Below are 14,058 nucleotides of genomic sequence, written 5' to 3'. Positions count from 1 at the left end.
CTGTACTCTCCAAATATCACACCAGACTATAAATAAGGAAATTATAAAACTCCACATCACACCAAAAAAACAAAAAAAGAAGAGATAAGAACCTACAAATATTACTTACACTCGAGTTGTGATTCAAATGCATTTGTTTAAAAGAAACCACTTGTACAATTGTCAATGGCGCTCAAACCAAAGGAGCACAAAAATAAACGACAATGAAGATCAAAATGAATCAAAATGAAAGTACTTGTAAAAAAAATAAGGAACAAAATGATAATACTTTAACAATTAAATACAACTTAGTTATGAAGCAAGAAGAATGGGTACAAAATACAGAGATGGGGAGACAACCCAAAATGGAACTCCATACCTCCCACCCACAACAAATTGCCTCCTCCTTATCGGCAATGTCTATACAACCACGAAAATGCACTTTCTTACGAAGGAGAGGACTTGGAATTTTTTTTGAAAAGTTAAAAAAAGAAATGTAAAGGAAGTGCATTTTCGTGGCTGTATAGCCACGAGCCTCCTTATCTTTGTATCCGACATTGTCCCCATATTTTGCATGAGAATAAGTGCTTTTAGATGGGATTTTTAAATACATCTCCCTACCTAGTCATCAAAATCTATAGAGAAAACCTAATAGACAGGTCACACCTTGCATTTGCATGAGGGAAAATCTCCCAATTACCACTTGTGTTAAGCCCTTACAAAATAACCTTTGTAATTATGCCTCTAGCATTGGTTTAATGACCTTTTCATAAATGCAATCCCACTGTTGACACCCTTTGCAAAATTGGTAACTCCAAGGTAGTGATTCTCGCTTCGTTCCTCTACATATGAGCCTTCTCTTGAGCCCTCCTTTCTTCCCAACCAAAATCTGTCAGGTTTTATAAGGCACAACCATCACTTAGCGCTCAATCATCTCTTGTTTACAATTTTTTTTTTGATGAATAGTTCGTTTCTATTAATAAATAATATACTTGGATACAATTCACAAAAAAAGGGTGGGGGATACAAGATCACCCTGCAAAAGTTCACAAACATTGAAGGACAATGTAACAATAGAAAAATGAAGCGATGTGATAGCATGAAGTCAATCACTTTTATCACCATTTAATGTTTTGCCTTGGCAAGAGTTCTTTGCTAGACAAGAACTAAAAATACCAAAAATGTTCTAGACCTCTCTAGCAAAGAGGTAGCCTTAAAATACATGATGTATGGTTTTAAGAGTTCTGCAAAAAGTAAACATATTAGGCTCCCCATTAGACTTCTTTAGTGGAAAATTTATTGATTGAAGCTATTTTTAAAAAATTGTTAAGATTGTTTTAAAGAAAAAGTATAGGCCTATCGAAAGGTTCAGAAAATCAAAAGAAGAAAAGAAGGGTGAGTTTAAATAAGAGCAACTCTTCCCTAATTGTTGACAAGGATTTGTATAATGGACTCACTATAAGAGAAGAGATAATGATTGAAACCACAAATTATGGTGAATAGCTTACCCAACTGCACAACAACAAAGACTATCCACAAGTGCTTTGAAGTTGAAATTGTACTGCCTATTGATTGCATTGAGTGTGCACTCGTCAACAAATCTGATGTAATTTCAATTATATTGGATTTAAAGTCATGTCATCACATGAATGGGAGTAGAAAGTGTGAATGATCACTTTGTGAGGAAATTTTTTCATCCAATCTTTAACCAAAAGGGTAGGAAAAGTAATTTCACATCATTTTGAATTGTTACACTAATTAACAATATAGAAAACCAAGAATGTGCTTAAGGATGAACTAACCCACCCTTATAGATTCCAATTTCATACAATATGTTTTGCAACCATGACAATATTTTCCATATTGAATTATGTCAGTAATATGCCAAAATTTCATTTAATAATCTAATAGGAAATCTAGATGAGATACAACCAAAATAAGAAAAGGTAAGTCTCAAAAAGTAACATCTTGTAGATAATCCTTCTGACAAATAAAATCTAATGTCGAAGCTTCAAATAAAGCAATCTTGAGAATGTTGTCAAAGTGTTTGAAGTTAATGACTGTAATTGAGTAAGGAATGACTTATTATTCAACAAAACGAAATGCATAATTTGGTGGTTAAAAGGAAATGTAGATCTTGTACTACTTTTTGGCACATTTGGATCCAAGTTTTATGTACATTTGACCATGCTTCATCACATTGACAAGATAATATCTATTTATATGAGTTTTAAATTGTTGCAGGGAAAAAAATATGGGGAGAAGAGAACTATCTTTTCCCCTGCCTAGCTAGGTCAGGCAACAGAAACAAAAAGATGTTTTGTAACACTACTTTAATATATATTTTAATAAATAAAAATAAATGAAATAATGAAATAAAATATTTGAAATTTAATTTTGACATTAAATCTAGACCAACTTATATTTAGAGAGCTTGATTTTTGGTAAAAACCCTAAGAATTGGCTTATTGGGACACAAACCCTAGTTGTCCACAAAGCCTCTAGTCATCCACAAAGCCTATCAAGATTTCTAGTCCAACTATAACATAACATGGTTTTGTTCTAGTAGTTGATCACATTTCTTGATTAAGAATAAATCATCTATTTTATCATACTTAAGAACCCCTAAGCACTACATAATATATTTCTAGACATGTTTAACAATATTTTATAAACTAGAAACCAACTCAGCTGAGACAAACAACCTATAAACTACCACTCTAAAAAACCCCCATTAACTCCTATATTTCTAGGAAGATCAGAGTGGATCCATAGCTGTTTGCTAGACAATTGGGTTCATTTAAGAATATTGCCATTAGGAGATAACATTTAGGGAGTGAAAAGAATTAAGCTCTGTTACCATGAACCTGAAAGTTCAAACATAATGTTATTTTCTTAAGTGGGTTGCTGACTATATAGATTAGATCGACCTGTATCTTTGTACCCAAAATACTGTAATTATTTACATTTGTTAGAAGAGTTTTAGGTTTTAACTGCTGCCCAAATGCTAAGATTATCAAAATGTAGTAGGTTTCAATATTATATTTCATTCTCTAAAAATAGAAAAGTAACTACCCATTTTTACCCCAGCAAAGTACATTTATTGTTTGAAGTCATTGTAATCTGCACACCATTAACATGTTGTAGTTGCAGTTAATTAGTGTAAGATTGTAAATGAATGATTTTTTTTATAATATAATTAGGTATTTTACAAGATTATTCAATTATGGTTCTATAAGGGATTCACAAAATCTTTTGTGGCCAAAAAGATGAAAATTTTCCTTCTCTTGCTCTTTCATATAAGCAAGAATTACCTCTTTAACAACTCATTCTTTAATGATGCATCAAAATCTTTGATCTCCCTTATAAGTAACAAAATATTCTTTAATGATGCATCAAAATATTCATTAATGGCCAAGGATGAGATTTTGATTTCAATTTTTCAATCATATTGTCTGCTTCTTCTTTGCCCTTTGATATAAGCAAGAATATCTTTTAACAACCTAGTCCAATCCAAGCTTTATAAAATTCATTGATCAACAATTGCACAGAAGTAGGTTTTCGCCAAATTACAGACAACCCACAGTTTATCAACTTAGCGCAGCCTCCACTGCATTGAGCAACAACCACATGCTATAAAAGATCTAATATTCATAATAAAAAAAATGTGGAAAATAATTTGGAGTTTTCCCTAAAACAGCCGGCTTCCAATAATCATTTGGCGCTCATTAAAATACTTCAACAGAATAGGGTTTTGTTGTTTTTCACTAAGTCACTCGACATACAAATCTCAACATTAGAATGAAATATTCAGAAAATATTAGAAAAATGAGGTATGAATGGCTGAAGAAATTGAGATTTTCCAACTATGGAAGATGTAGCAGGTTTAGAAGCGGAAAATGCCTGTTTCATCTCCGAATTAAAAACATGGAATTTGCTAAAATTCCTTATTCCTAATTCATCTGTAGATACCCATTTTTTTCAACAATCTGAAGAGAAAAGTTAAATAAATATTTGGCAGGTAGGAATTGTTATAACTCATATTTTTATTCTGATACAGTTTCTTACCTCATTATTATCTGTGAGATCAGTCATCTATTTTTAGGATGCAAACTGTACGGTTGACCAATTTTCAAAAAATTGAAAACATTATAGATTTTTCTGAAAATTAACCTGTCCCCTATTTTTATAAGTCCAATATTTATTATACTAATCCTAAATAAATTATTTGTTAAACTGCAAAAACATTAAGAATTATTGATTTTTTTTTGTAAAATTTTGAAATTTCTTACTTTTTTAACGAGTTGAAAGTAAATTTTGAATGATAAGAAGGAACCATATAGTTATGCTTCATTGAAACTTTTATATAGGATTTGAGTTTCTACAGCTAAAACTTTAATGAACATTATCAAAGTAACTATCCCATCCTTGCACAAAAGAATTGTCTATACATAATGATAGACTGAAAATGAATGCATAAATATCAATATCCAAGAACAATTTGACATGGCTGGAACTCATCATCCAGAAATGGGCACTATACTTTTATAGAAATAATAAAAGAATCATCATGTACAAAGTCTCTTAACTTTCTGACTTGACTAGTTTTAATCAGCCAACCAAGTATCTGGACAATTATGTTACTTGGAGGACAACCTTATTTCTTCATTTGATCCATAACTCAATACATTTTTTCATGATCATTTCTTTTGCGGAAGGCATGAATTATATGTGACAACAATAGGAACTAAATCTTTTGCTCTCATCTCATTCAACATTGACAAAGCCATATCAAGTTTGTTTTCCATGCAAAATGAAATAATCAATGTATTATACGTTACATCATCTGAAGCAATACCACCCACGCTCATTTCTAAAAATTACTTCAAGGCCTTGTCTATTTCACCATTGGGCTCTAATCAGACATTTATAAGTGACTACATTAGGAGTCAAGCCTCCATCTGCATTTTATTCATGAGTAAATGCGCTTCAGAAAAATATCCAGCCTTGCACAGACCATCAATGACTGTTTTGTGTGTCACTTCATCAGGTTTCAAATCTCTTGCTGCCATCTCCTCTAACATCTTTCCTACCATATTCATGTCTCCCAATCTAAAGCATACACATATTAGTGTAGTATATGTAATTACATTAGCGAGATATCCCTTGTTTTGCATATCAGAAAAAAGGGTCAATGCTTCTTTTTCCCTGTCACACTTACATAAACCAGAAATCAGAGTGTTGTAGGTAACATCATCTGGAGAGCAGCCTTTTCTTAACGTCTCTTTGAACAACTTTTGAGCTGTTTCCACCTCATGCATTTTACATAGGCTGCATATCAAAGTATTATAAGTAATTACATTTGGCTGTAAACCCTTTTTGCACATGTCATAGAAACAATCCCAAGCCTTGTGCATCATGCCATCTTTGCATAGTCCATCTATTATCACATTAAATGTCACTATATTAGGCAAAGGACCAAACTCCATCATTTTAACAAACAGATTGTACGCTTTGCCTGTTTTTTTTTCCAGCTTTACAAAAGCCATTTATCAGGCTAGTATAAGTGCAGATATCAAGAAAAAGGCCATCTTCTATCACTTTAGCCATTAATCCTAGAGCTTCATCCACTCCGTCTACTTTACAAAGGCCATCAATCAGAGTGGTATATGTAACAATATCTGGAGAACAGTAATTGTGTTTCATTTTAGCTAATAACCTTACAGCTGCATCTTCCCTTCCCATGTTGCAGAAACCATTTATTAGGGTACTGCACGAAATAACATCAGGGGAGATGCCAAGTTGTATCATTTCAGCAAATAAAACAAGAGCTTTGTCTACCCTACCTCTTTTGCATATCCCATCAATTAGGGTGCCGTATGTAAACATATCCGGAACACAAAGAGCTTGCCTCATTACTTGGAATATCCCAAGTGCTTCCTCAATTCGGTCCCTTCTACACGAACCCTTTACGAGGGTTTTAAAGGTGAATACATCTGGCTGTATTTCCATCTCTTTCATTTCAGCAAGAAGGGAGTAGACTCTACGGATATCACAAGAGTTTACAAAGCCACCTAAAAGCGCATTGAATGATACAACATCGAGAGGACGGCGTTGCGGTAAATCTGAGTGGAATTCCTCCGAGGCCTTGTTTGTATTTCCAGATTTACAGAGGGCAGTAATGGACTAATTGAAGTGCACAACATTGAATTTGGGCATGTTTTGAGGATGGGGTTTCCCCTCTTTATGTTTGCATTGTTTTGAATGAAGGGAAAATACCTGTTTAAAGAAGAAGAAAGGCCTCATCCATTGGAAGTTGGACATCTTTCCCATCTTCATGTGGCAAACAGAACAAAACCCTGAAATGTCTGTCCCTCCTCGTACACCGCCGCACATTTTGAAGACTCGTTTATTGTATATTTCTTATTAGTAGTAGTATTACTGATATTTAAAAACTTCTTTCATCTATAGTTCATTATATATATATATATATATATATATAGAAATTTTCATTTTTAAAATTTAAAATTATGATATAAGTTAAAATTAGATATATATATATATATATATATATATATATATATATATATATATATATATATATATATATATATAGAAATATATTTTGTGTAAGTATCTATTACATTCATAGAAATTGATAAAGATATTTATGATGGTTTTAATATTTTTATTTTATATTTTCTTGATATAATTATGTTAATTAGTATATTCTAATAGTATAATAGTTTGCTTAGGTTATTTTATATTGTTTTTAATCTAATGTAGTAATTTATAATTATTCAATATGTAATATTTTGATAATATTAGACTAATGTTATTGTGTAGGGTTTAGAAAGACGTAATACCATGGTTGGGGTTAGTAGTAGGGTCAAAATAAGAGTTAGGGTCACAGTCATGGGATATGGTTAATGTTAGAGTATAGGGTTTAGAGTTAAATTTAGTATTAGGGTTTGGGATAAGGATAGGGTTAGGATTAGGGTTAGTATCATGATTAAGGTTAGGGGTTTAGAGTTGGAATTAGTATTACAATTAAGAATTTGGTTAGGATTATAGTTAAGCTTGTAATTTATGGTTAAAGTTGGGTTTACAATGGTAATTATAATTAAGGGTATGTGATGCAGAGATAAACTCAACGGAACCAAAAACAAAAGGAACCAACACCAGAAAGAGATAGATAATAATATTCTTCTAATTAATTCATCAAATGAACAGTATATACACTTGCTCTCCTACAGATTTCTTCTTCCTATAATTTCATAACTAAAAACTTTTCCAGGAAGAACAACTTACAAAATACTCTAGATCAATATAGAATGGGAAAGAAAGACCCCACAATGATCTATACGAATCCCTTGAGAAAAGATCTTATTATAATGACAAAATCGGGATAAATTCTTCATGTAGAAATCACATCCAAGATATTTTATGTGGGTGCTCCTACACCAATATGGTTAGATTTTGAGATAGTATTATGATTAAATGTATAGTCAAGGTTACAGTCATAATCATAATTAAAGATAGGGATTTAAACCATAATTTAAAAACTATTTATTGTTTATCAATGAAATCTTGAATTCAATTTTTTTTAGCATAATTAAGATAAATTATAATCGAGTACAATATTTGATTTGTACCAGCACCTTAGGAAAGAATGGATTAAAGAAAACCTTTAGTCTCACCTGAAGCTTGTACAGTCTGAAATACAAAGATTAGACCATAAGTTTTATAGTTAGAGGTAGAGTTTATATTATAATTATAATTAGATTTGGTTAGGGCTAGGGTTAGCGTAAGTATTATCCTTAAGGTTAGAATATAATTAGAACTGCAATAAGGGTTGCACTTTGGATTGTGATAAATGTTATAGTTAGGAGAAGGGTCTCAATTGTAGCTAGGATAATGATAAATTATAGAATTTGGATTATGGAAATTTTCATAATGAGAAAAGATAAAAATTAAACATTATAGATGTTTGATTGGTATAAACATTATATTTGAGCATAATAGTGGATGAAATGTATCAGAGTTTGTATAATTACCACATATTTAGTATTTCATATGTGTGTATCGATGTATATACACACACATCTACACACACACACATCAATACATCTATACATATACATACACATATTCATATATGTGTATGTGTGTGTGTTGGCAATATGATCAGTTAGATTTCTAGAGTGTTGTCATTTATGGCAACATGCATTTAGTATTTCATTTATGTATTTAGAGTTAGAAAATTGTCAAAATGTTAGACAGTTTGCAGTAGTACAAAGACATATGTGATGAAAATGGATGACACTCTTCGAGTTAGCTCATGTGTAGTTGAGGATAGCTATATGACAATATCATGATGATGTAGGGTAGTGTGCATACTCGTACAGACTATATGACGTAAGTTACTATTGGTTTACCAGTTTGGGTATTTAACAGAGCATATTAGAAAGATGCATTGTACAACTTAAGGAATTATTTTGGTGACAAAATAATTACTAAGTCATGATGATTTGACATCCTAGATGTTTGCCTCAAGTCATTTTTTGTATTTGGTCAAGTGTGTGAAATCATTGATGTCGACTAAGAAAAGATTTATTAATTTGTGAGATATAAGTAAAGATCACATCTTGCGTAGATAAAGGGTAAGATGTGTGACATACCAACTATTGTGAAAAATTATTGTATATATACCTGTACTTGTGAAGAACTTTATTGCTTATTGCATGTTAAGGTAGTGGGCTCTTCTTGCATATATTGTATTTGGTCTACCAACTCCTAATAGGGTTGAGGCTTTTAACAAGTACTGGAGACACTATATGTACTTCATAGACTCCTAACAAGATCAATATCCTAAACATAATTCTTTTGTTTAGTGGATCATCTTGCGGATATCATCCCCATTGGGGTTTCCTTTGTTAACAAATAATGGTGTTATGAGTTCTCTTTGTGTATGATTATATTTACTATTCAACATTGTTGGTTTACTTTCATATGCAAGTTATAAAGTAATTAACCATATTCAGTTGTGGGAAAAAGTTTGTAGAATACTGATGTACCACCCTCACCCCCACACCCCCCCCCTCCTTCTCAGTATTATCTATTTTTAACTCTCTCTGTGTGTATATACATACATACATACATACATAGTTACAAAATATATTTAATGTCATGTGATTTAGGAAAAATATTAGCATACATAAAAACTAATAATATCAATGATAGAAGTTTTGGAGAATAATTAAAGGAAGCAATGCATTCACAAGACTGTGAAGGAAATAACATGGAAAAAAAGTGTTGGGGAATAACTAAAGGCTACCAATGGCACATTTTCAACAAAGTAACCTTTGGAAACTAGGAGAGTTATAAGCCACAATTGGTTATGTTAAATATAGGAACCAAAAGAAGCCCCTGATTGAACATTGTCAAAAAAGCATAGAGTGGGAAACAATGGATAACAAAGTGGTAATAAAACTCACTTGAGTCTAGAGAGCTAGTATCTACTGAGTAGGGTCAACTAACAAAGATTTTTCTTGTTTTGGCATATTGAGTTCAATTGAATTGTTTGTTGGTTCTAGCCAACTAAGAAGATGAATATTAATTATTCTAAGTTGTATTCAAACCAACTTATGTGTGGAAATAATTGAAGATTTGATGATTCTTAGAGGAAGCGAATTAGAAGGATAAGTAAAATATCCTTGTTAAGATGCAAAGATACATTCAATCAGGAAGGATCAAGTATACAAGCCAAATGACTTGTCATTCTTTGGCATCCATGAGAACTGCCTCTATTAGTGTAAACTCCCTCTGCCTTCTGTTTCTCCCTTTGGCAGAAAAACTTTGTCTTCAATATCTTACTTTTGACAGAAAACTTCCCTTCTTTGGTATTAGGCCAAGTTCATTCATAATGACATCTCTAGAAATATATACTCTTCTTCTTTATAAAATTTCTATGAAGTATGACAGTAAACTTCTCCCTCTTTGATATCTCATGCCAAAGACAATATTTTGTAAATATCAATGTACCTCATGTATTGATTCATTTGCAATGATCCCTTTTCAATACTGTTCAACTAACTGATCTTCAACATGCTTTGGTTGATGCATCACTAAACTTCATTCAGTGAACTTTAGATAGGGGAATGACCCCTAATTTATCTAGATTAGATACAAAAATTCATCCTTAGGTAATGGCTAAGTGCATATATATACAATTTTCTCTTTAGTATTCACATAATCCAATCTTACCTCTTTATCTTGTACCAATTCTCTCAAAAAATGATATTTAATAGTAATGTGTTTTGTTTCAGTATGCATTACAGGATTCTTTGATATATTAATTGCATTGGTGTTATCATAGAAGATAACCACTAGATCCTTGATTTCTATCTTCATACCTACCAATAGTTGGTTGAACCAAACAAAATTTGAATAATTAACTACTATTGCCACACATTCTACCTCTGTTGTGGACTGAGAAATATAAGTCTTCTACTTGCTTGTCCAAGACACTAGTTTTTTACTAAGAAAGAATGCTCGACCACTAGTGCTCTTTCCATCATCAACACTTCCTACCCAATCAACATCTATGAATTCTTTCAAATCAATATTGCCTCCTTTTTTGTACCATAAACCATATTCTTCAGTACCTTTCAGATACCTCATGATTCTCTTGATTTCCATCATGTGATTTTCTTTGGGATTTGCTAAGAATCTTGCCACCATACCAACTACTAATGCAATATTAGGCCTTGTGTGCACTACATATTGCAATTCTCCAATCATTGATGTGTATGTAGTCTGATCTACCTCCTTGGAATCATCATTTTTGAAAATCTTATGTCCATTAGACATAGGTGTTCCAACTAGTCTTGAATCTTCCATTCCAAACTTTTTTAGTATCTCCTTGATATATTTGGATTGAGTAATGTAGATACCATCTTTCTTTTGCTAGATCTACAATCCAAAAAAGAATTTTATCTCTTTAAACATAAACATCTTAATTTCTTTACTCATCTCTACTAAAAATTTCTTGTATAATTCATCATTTCTTGTAAATAAAGTTTCATCCACAAAGATTTATGCCAACACAATGTTCTTGTCTAGTACTTCTTTGATGTAAAAACTACTTTTATCATTTGTTCTTTTAAAACCAATCTTTATCAAGTAGTTATGAAGTCTTTCATACCAAGCTCTAGGAGCTTTCTTGAGACCATAAAATGCTTTGTGTAATTTTTAGATCATATCTCTTTTGCTAGGATCTACAAAACCTTCAATTGTTCTATTTAGACTTCCTCATCAAGAATGCAAATTTTACATCCATTTGGTAAACTTTAAATCCTTTGTGTGTTGCATATACTAGTAAATTTATATCACCTTCTAATCTTGTAATAAGAGAAAATATTTTACCATAATCAATACCTTCTTCTTGAGAATAACCTTTACAAACTAACCTTGCTTTGTTAATGGAAAGTTATCCATCTTCATTTAAATTATTTATGAAAAACCACTTTGTGCTAATTACATTTTTATCCTTGAGTCTAGGAACAAGATTTGAAGTCTTATTCTTCTCTATCTATTCTATTTCTTCATTCATAGCTTCAATCTAAATTTCATGTAAGAGACTTGAAGCTAGAATGAAATCATTTTCAATGAAAGGATCAAAAGGATTATTCCAATTCTCTCTATTTGATTCTCATAAAAACCAACAATCTTGTGCTATTGATCTAACCAAGCAACCCAAAATATGATAGAATATGGTGAACTCTTTTGCAACTATTCTAGCAATTGAAGGTTCTAAATACCATTGATGCAAATAGTCTGCCCTTCGACCCTTGAAATCTAGATTAAGCCTTAGAAATTTTTTTAAATACGTTAGTATATTCTGTATAATGGCTTTTCCTATCTTATAAGGACGTCCTTGAAAAAATTTACTAAACTTCATATTATAATTACAAGGACCCCAATTTGATCTATACAAAGCTACTCCAATTATATCATTGTCTATAGCTGAAGTATTTTGGGTCATGCTAATTAGAAATATTTCATCAACAAGTTTTGCTAGATCTTTCATAATAAAGCCTTTGGTAGTTAATCTAAATTCATTATTTTTTCAAGTAGAGCCCTTTGTTACATAAAAGCAAAGGAAATTCTTTTTCTCGATATGGTGCAGGCAACTTTTTAGTATTGATAAATGTATCAAATCTTCATTTACTATGTGGAGGACTTATTAGAGCTAGATCAATTTTTTTTGGAATATCAGTTGAGGCAATAACAACAATATTTTGTTTGATGGTGATTTCTTTTTCACCATCAATCAGATTATATGGATCCCCAAGGAGTTCTACCAATAATGCAATAAGATAAAAGTAATCATTCAGTACATGAATGCTTGGAATCCATATGAAACAAGGAAACATCAATTTTGCTAATTTGAGTGCAAATACGAATTGGATTACTCTTCTCACAAAATACTGTGCAGGGTTAGGATTAAAAAATTGATCATACAAAAACTTATGAGGTTTTTCATCCAAAGCAACTTTAACATTTCTAGGTTCAAATTCAGCAAGAAAACATGTACCTTTCAATTTGTTTCTTGTCATTATTTAATCTAATTTTTCTCCAATGATCTTATTAGGTGCATGGTGTCTTCTAACATATCTTTCTAGCACATGTACTTTTGATTTTGATTCTATTCCACTATCTTCTTTATGATCTCTTATATCAAGCTTGGGTCCCATTGTCTATGACATAGGTCCATCAAATGTGGTTTGCTCTAGCAACATCTCAGTAGCTTCTAACTACAACTCAAGTCCTTCAGACTGTGACTTGGGTTGCACTGGTTATAACTTGGTAGCTTTAGGAGATTTTGGGGACCCAAGAGGTGAAGCTTCTTGACTTTTAGATAGATTTTACAATGTATTAGGTTCATAATAAACAAATATTTTGTAATCCTCAAGTTCTTTATTGCTCTTTTCTACAAACTCATCAATTCTCACATTGCACTTTCTATGATTTTATGAGTAGAAAAATTAAAAACTTTGTATGCTTTACTTTTGTAGGAGTATCCTAGGAGTATGCCTTCATCACCTTTGACATAAAATTTACCTTTCCTAGATTCTTTCAGGATATAACATTTGCTACCAAATACTTTCAAGTAACTTACATTAGGTTTGTAGCCATACCATACTTCATAAGGAGTTTGATTTGAGTCTTTCTTCAACTATACCCTGTTCAAGGTATGCACTATAGTACTGATTGCTTCCTTCCAGTATTTGATTGCAACATTCTTTTCTATCATCAATGTTCTTGCACAATCCATGATGGACATGTTCCTTCTTTCAGCTATACCATTTTTTTGAGGTGTACCAAGGTCTAATACTTTTATTTTAATTCCTTTTTTGATGTATAACTCATTGAATTCATTGAAAATTAATTCACCACCTATGTCTGATCTCAAATGTTTTAGCTTGTTTTGAGTTTCTTTTTCTACTCTTGCTAGATACCACTTAAATTTTTGAAATGCTTTAGACTTCTCTTTTAGATACATTATAGTCATCATTCTAGAATAATCATCAACAAATAGAATAAAATATTTATCTCTAGTGTAACTCTCTATTCCAATAGATCCACATGAATCTATATGAACTAGCTCTAGCTCTTCTTCTGAATGATAGTCCTTACTTTTGAAACCTGTCTTTCCCATCTTACCAATTTGACAATTTTTGCATAGACCCATATTAGGTTTTCTAAGGCTAGGAATACCTCTTACTCTTTTCTTCTTTCTTATATTGATTGGATTATCAAAGTTTTCATGACATAATCTTTTGTGCCATATCCAATTTTCTTCTATTTGAGCAATAAAATATTAACTTTCATTGAGATCTAGGTAGAATAGGTTACCTTTTGTTTGTTTGCCAAATTCAACCATTCCATCTAGTAGTTTGGCCTTCCCATTCATGAATTCTACCTTGAATCTAATTTATTCAATTGTGTCATACTCAGTAGATTATGCTTTATTCCTTCAACCCAATAAGAATTGTCACATCTAAGTTCATTGGG

The 14,058-nt window shown here is 31.6% G+C and overlaps 1 pseudogene; it reads right to left on the bottom strand.

The window, feature by feature from the left end:
* Positions 1 to 4,486: 4,486 nt before the first annotated feature.
* LOC149571707 (uncharacterized) lies at positions 4,487 to 6,376 on the bottom strand (annotated as a pseudogene).
* Positions 6,377 to 14,058: the final 7,682 nt, after the last annotated feature.

The sequence above is a fragment of the Cupressus sempervirens genome, chromosome 2, assembly GCF_028749045.1.
Source record: "Cupressus sempervirens isolate cs-2001-9-10 chromosome 2, ASM2874904v1, whole genome shotgun sequence".
In the NCBI taxonomy this organism is placed as follows: domain Eukaryota; kingdom Viridiplantae; phylum Streptophyta; class Pinopsida; order Cupressales; family Cupressaceae; genus Cupressus; species Cupressus sempervirens.
This window is presented reverse-complemented; position numbering and strand designations above follow the sequence as displayed.